Here is a 7,025-nt window from a genome sequence, read left to right on the forward strand (position 1 = left end):
TTGTTGCCACTGCAAGCACACCATTGCTTTTGTGTTCTGTTGGGGAAGGACGCAAAGGGAAGTCCCGATATTCCAAATGCTCGTGTGGTTGCAGCCACCCCTCACTGATGGTTTGTTTTATTGGTGATGGGTCAGGCACTGGCATTAGAGAGTAACTTGGCTGTTGGTAAAAGAGCTCTCAGAGGCATTGCTTTCCTTAGTGCTAAATTGAAATTAAAACAAATATTAGTTTTGTTTGGAAGCACCTGAATCCTTAGATATTCTTTACTATACATGCACAAAATAGACTACTAAAGTACTCATTTTTAAAAGCTCATCAGAATGATGAGTTTAGCAAAATAAGAAGTTAATGTAAGGAATGTGAAACAAATTCATTTTCTTTCTTTGTCAGCAAGTGTTTCTCGAGGTTTAGGGGAGACCAGGAATGGCCAACTTCTCACACAAACACATTTTTATTCCTTGCTCTATGATAATTTATTTAACCAAACATGCATGTCTAAAAAGGAAAAACCTGTTAAAGTTTTTGTTGGAGTTCCTTCTTCTGACAGTGCTATGTATCTACTTACTAATACAAGGAATTTGTGCATGAATTCAGGAGCAGGAAGCTGATTAATCTGGTCATGAAGCAGTCTCAAAATGAGTTCAATGGCACAAAAATGGTTGTTTATATTTAAACTATGTTTTTGTCAAGATTGAATTCTGTGGGATACAGCTTTAAATCAAATAATATTTCCATATACCAGAGAAAATGTATCTTTCTCTCATGCCAAAGAATGCCTGGAACTTTGCATAATTCAACCAGAATGATTGGACTTGTTGTTCACTACAAAGGTCTGTGGTTGAACACTATGAATTCTTTAGAGCCTGAGTAGGCATTCACTGAATTAACAAAGTTGGGTTTTATACCATTAAACAAAAATAAAGCAGGTTTTTTTTTGTTCTAAATATTTCACAGTAGGCTGTTCAGGGAAAAGGATGCAAAATGCTCTTCATAGTTGAGCAGAAGGGTATGTAACCTTCTAGGGGCCCTGTGGCTCATATGATAACATTGATTAGAGTTCTGCTCTAGTCATAAGGACTTGAATCTCCCCCAGTAACTGTAGGAAGAAAATAGCTTACATTGACTCAGTGGCAATGAAATCACCAGTGTAAGAATCACTATTATGAAATTGGTAGGAAGGGGTCAGGCTCAGATCTGAATTCTTTTTATGTTCTGATGGTTTCAGTGCAATCTCAAGGGTAGGAGGGAAATGCTTGCTTTACCCTGAGGATGGCTAGCCACTGGTGAATCTGTCCCTAATGTACTCCATGTTGTGTGAGCAAAGGAAGGAAAGAGGAAGCAGAGACATCAGTGTGAACATGGACTGTCAGCACAAAGTCGTGCTGGAGACCCATGGAGCTTGCTGCTCCATCTCTGATATTGGCCAAAATCAGATGCCAGGTGGGGAGTTTAAGCATGGGACAGATGTGTATACTTTCCTCTCTGTGCCTTTCCTTCCCTGTATAAATATAAAGGAACCCAAAGGGGCACTGTTAGCCATCCTTATGTTTGCAATAATGGCTACCTGTCTGTCCTAGGAACTTGAAGAAAGACACTGGAGTAATTTAACTGGCTATTTTATTCCTACTTTTTCTTTTAGCTTCCTATATATGCTCTTTTCCTGTTACCCTTAACAAGGCAGTTATCAAGGACTGAGAGAGCTGAGACTACTGCAATTATCTGTCTTCAAATACTTCCAGTGCTACTTTATAATTAAGGTGTGTATCAGCCAGGGGAACAGGTGATGTTCAGCCTGCCAGGTTCTCTCACTGGTGAGCAAAATTGTCCAACAAAACATCTGCTGTGTGTGTAAAAACTTAGCAATTCCTTAAAATCGTGTCAGTGAACTGCTTGCAGATTTTGAGTTGGTTTCAGTCCACTGTTAAAGTAATAAGAACTAACAAAGCACAAACCAGCTTTTAGCCATTGTCTTCATTTCCAGCCACACTTCCAGTGCTTCCTTGGGCAGTGCCTGGGTGCTGCCTCTAACCATCTCCTTCATTTGGCAGCATCCACTGCTCTCTGAAACCTGTTCATATTCCCTGCATGACTGTTTCTCTGAGTTATTCTTTCATCCATTTACAGGAATAGATCTATTCATTGTCATAAATGGACCCTTTCAAGGAACAGGGTGTACATAGGCAGGTGTGTTTTGAGGGAGTTAGTAACACACAATATTGGAAATCACTCATTTCACATTTTGTACGTCAATTTTTCTTGTGCAGTGTCTTGTAAGGAGCTGCCTTTGGCCTTTCTACCGTAACATTCAGTGCAGAGATGAACTTTTTTGGCCTCCCCAGCAGAATTTTCTTCATGCAAACTAGAGTTTGGCTTCCCTAGGTAATGCCATTTTAAAAAGATCACCTAAGTGCTCCTGTATCAGTGTAGTTGATTGAACCCATTTATACTGCCCACATTTTTTCTTTCGTGCCCAGCTTCAGAAGCTCTACACTGCTTGCAGGTCTAACACCAGGCAGATTTGGCGATTCCGTATCACAATTCTTCACCATTCTCTTTCTAGCTTATTGCCCAAACCCCCAAACTTTAGAGGGTGTTGGGAAGTGTGGGTGCTTAACATCTAGGGTGTCACAAAGTTTCGGTAAAGAACATTAGCTCTTATTCTGGAAGGAAAGAAAAGCTTTAGGAGAAGCTCATCATATTGTCAGGTACAAAACAGTCCATAAGTGCCTCTTGAAATCTTTCTGCCTAAACTGCCTGGAGACAGGTACCAGTCTTCAGACATCACCTTTGGGTACTTGGGCTTTGGTGTTTATGTTTTTGGTGGGTTTTCTTTTTGCTTGCAAGTGTTGTTGATGGAAGGAGCTTTGTAAAAGGTGCTCCATGTGGGTTTAAACGCTCAAAAAGATCTCTTCAGTGGTTTCTCTTATCTGGAACAAATGCAGGCAAAAGTGTTAATGAGGTGACCAAAGGCAGCTCCTTAATTTGTGTACGTGTGTTTTGATTTTCTTAGAAACAGGTCTCACGTGATGTTTGTGTGCTCTGGGCTTTATGACACCCATTCTTCCCCCGAATAATCCGTGTGTGAGGAGGTGCACAGGAGCCAGTGGGTTGGTTCAGCTGGTTTTTGAGGGTCATCTTCACACCAGATCTCTAAGGAAGAATCTCCTAGTCTTAGGTAAGGAAGCTCAAACCCTGAGATGTGTCCCAGCTCAAGGGGAGAGTCACCTGGAATGCAGTCCAGTGGCAAGTCAGAGAAAGCTTGAGTTGGACTCATCCAAAGATCTGTCATTAGTAGAAGGACTCTGTCTTGAGGAGCCACCTTGGGAGGCTCATGGGGAGATCACTGTCCTGCAGCCCAGCAGGGAGGGCTCAAAGGCAGCTCATGCAGGCTCCCATAGCTATGGAATAAAATGTTTGGCTCACAGTAAAACGACAGACGATCAAAAGGCGCGCAGGGGACTCCGACGCGTTGCTGCTCACCGGCGCACGCTCCTCCTCTCTGGGCTTCCTGAAGGAGTTTCTGGCCCAGCTGTGGGTCAGGCCTTTACCTCCTTTGGAGCCAATAACCAAACACCTCATTTTCTTAAGCAGTCAAGTGCACCTCTTGCATTTCCCCCCAAAAATCACTCTTCTTGTTTTGTCCATATCAGATCGATAGGACAGCATTAAAAACTCCTAACGAAAGCCAAAGTGGAAAGAGTTAACAGTATAGATATTTTTCTTCTATTAATCTGCCTACAGAAGTTCAAATCCTCAGACTCTCATAGACCACACTTGCTAATTCAAGAAGTACTACCTCTTTTGAAGAAGGGGACAGTGTGTTCTTGTCACAGGCAGAAGCAGCTGTAATGGGGTGTTACGGGAACAGGTCACAGATGCACTGTCTAAACTGACTCTCTATTAAGTGCCTGAGCATCCACGCTTTCAGCTTCTTAGATGGTCAACTTGTTTTCATTTAACTCCTTCTCCAGAGCTGGCATTTCAGCTGGTGAGAAAAAGAAAGAGGTGTGTGAAGATTTTTGTCCTTGACGTGCAAGAACTAGTGAGGACTGTCTCAGATTTTCTGTCCTTGTCTGTGGGCATTAGACTGATTTGAGAGCAACACTTTGGGGAGTGGAGAAAGGTGCATTGACAGGCAATCTGTTCCCTTGTCATGGGAAAATGTGTAAGCTGTTCGGAGTAGTTTAGGATGAGTCTTCAGATTGTTATTGGATTCTTTCTCAGTTAAATACTGTCTTTTTCCTCCTTTTTTTTTTTTTGAGTAGGCTCTGCTGCCACAGTGATGTCTCTGCAAGTCTCATGCAGTGTTCTTTTATGTGATGTCTGAAATAAAGGCGATATCAAAAATGTAAACCTTCAAACTACTTCCCCTATTTTTCCCCCATTTGCTGTCTACTGGTGCCACATTTAGAAGAATGCCCCAGTATCCACTCAGTTTTTTCTAAGCAAATTTCTGTTATTTGGGAGTTATAGCAGGAACATGAATCCACTGCTCTCTCATTGTATCACATGGAATTCTTTTTAATGGTCACTTGGATACACTGTGGGATGATTCAGGCAACATTTTTTTAACAAGTGGGGATACTTTCCATGGAAAGTTCTAAACAAACTTGTGAAACTTTTGCTGAAATGAAAGTATAGCCAAACCTCCCAGCCAGTCAAAGCAGCCCTGCCAAGAGTGCTTGCAGAGCAAGAGCATTTGCAGTGCTGAAGGTGCTGCAGGCGTTTTCTCAGTAGAATTAAAGCACTGAATGCCATTCTAAAGTTCAGCTTGGAAAGAAGGTATGTGGCCATCATGTGAAAATGCTGCTAACCACTTCTAGTTTTCCTGAATCCTCTAATCTGCTTCTTCAAGTGCTGTTAGTGATATCAGTTTCTCAGTTCAGACAGCCTTGGCTGCACAATCTCTGAAGAGAAGAGGCTTCAGAGAAGCCTCTCTGCGCCTGCTTTGGACCATCCAGAGTAGGCACAGCAGGTTTGCAAAAGCATTTTCTGTGCACTGGGCTTCTGGTTGGTACAAGAGGGTTTTTCAGTGATTTTTTTAGGACTGCAGAATTTTGCCTGTATATCAGACCAAATAATGAAGTATTTTGGGGCTCATCAGATTCTGATAGAATGCTGCGTTTTTAATTTATGCTGTTATGGCAAATACAAGTAACAAATGTTTTGAAATGGTCTATGGAGAAAAAAAATACCATAACAATGAATGAGTCCAACTTAAAGGTATAGAGAATTTCATGTTGAAAGTGCTCCTTTAAAATAATTCCCTCTGTGTTGAAAAATATTCTTTTAACCTCCTGCATTATTATGGCTCCACCTTGTAAAAGCTGCATGTCAGTTCTGTAGAAATACATCTTGTAGGTTTAGGCTCTCTTATGTGTTTGATAGAATATTGTATTTTCATGCTACACAACACATTGTGATAATTGTAATCATCTGCAGAAGAAGCTGTTGGCAAAACCAAAATAGCTACCTGTGGCTATGTAGCAGAACAACCAGAATTGCTCCTTGGTTGTGAGCTCAGAATTCATGGCCCAGAATGTATGGCAAATGCCATGATCTGTAAAAAAATTATCTTTTCCTTTAAAGCTGTGTGTAAGTATGCTTAGTCCAGGCCATTTCTGATAAGCTCAGAAACACAAACAAAGCTGAATGTGTCATAACCTGCACAGGTAAGAATTATCTGTAATTTTGTTTATCAGCCAGTCATACAATGAAATGTTTGCTCATAGTTACTGGTGTGTGTACACAAGTTAAACACCATGTATTTTCTGAAAACCTCCTTGTAACAAGAGAAACTCAAATTGAAGCAGCAGTACTGAAATTTATTCACCTGAAGACATATATTTGCTGAAGATTATGGCTAAGACAGCAGCATAATGGAAATGGAGCAAAATCCTCTTCAGTGTTTGGTGGAATCCAGTCAGTTTTAATACCTGAAATGCTCAGAATTATTGGCAGTTCTGAATTAAGCTTTTGTAAATAGTCTCAAAATAGCACTGCACAGGGCAGTACTCCACAGTAATAGCTAAGCTAACTCTGGAGAAAACACCTTGGCAGCAGAATGGTTGTGTTAGTTCGGTCTCTGCCTGTGATAATTCTCTCTGCTTCTTAGTAAATGTTCTCAGATGGACGTTTCTCAGCTGTGGTTGGGTAAATGAAACCACTGGCTGGTGAATGTAATTGAGAGGAAATCTTCAGGTCTGTATTTTCCTTTGTATTTCTAGGCTCAGGAGAGGCCAGGTCCAACAGATCTTCCATAAAAACTAAACAAATAATTGATCTAAGGCTTGAGTGATAAGCAGTAAAAATCAGGTTAGAGTGTTTTAGATTATGAATATTCTTTTTTTTAATGAATAACCAAACCCATCATTGTGGCTTTGCTTCACATAAATATTTATATATTAAATAATCCTCATCTCTACTTGACAGACTCCGTTCATACCTGTAATAAACCCTGATCTAATTCTGTATTGCAAAAATGACAATCCCTCATGCATGCATTTTAAAGTTAGTATCTAAACAGACAAGTGAGGTGGCGTTGAGTAGTCACTTAGCTATGCAAGGACACTTACCAGCATCCAAATTGCATCAAAAGTAGAATATTAAAAAAAAAAAAAAAAAAATCTATGATTAGCCCACAATCAGGTGCATCTCATTTCTGCTGAAGAGTAATACATTGTGGTGAATCACTCTAGAATGGTAAATTTTTCTGTTTGGTGGGGTTTTTTTCCTTAGTAGCTGATGTGGCTGGGGAAATGCTGCAGTTCTTCCTCACTGCTGCGCTTCCCTTACCTCATAGCTTAAGCACTGATTTCCAGCTTTCCCACCTGAAGGAACTGTACAATTATATTTAATTACATCGACATTAAGCCCATCCTAACATTAGTTACAAACTCTACACACAGATAATAAATACTTTGCATACACTAAATGTTGTGCTCATCTATGTCATGGTTACATCCCACCTGCTCCTTAAAGGAGGACCTCTGCACCCCCAGAAAGTGCAGGTGCTCAGCACCTC

This window comes from Corvus hawaiiensis, chromosome 13 (assembly GCF_020740725.1).
Source record: "Corvus hawaiiensis isolate bCorHaw1 chromosome 13, bCorHaw1.pri.cur, whole genome shotgun sequence".
NCBI classification, from domain to species: Eukaryota; Metazoa; Chordata; class Aves; order Passeriformes; family Corvidae; genus Corvus; species Corvus hawaiiensis.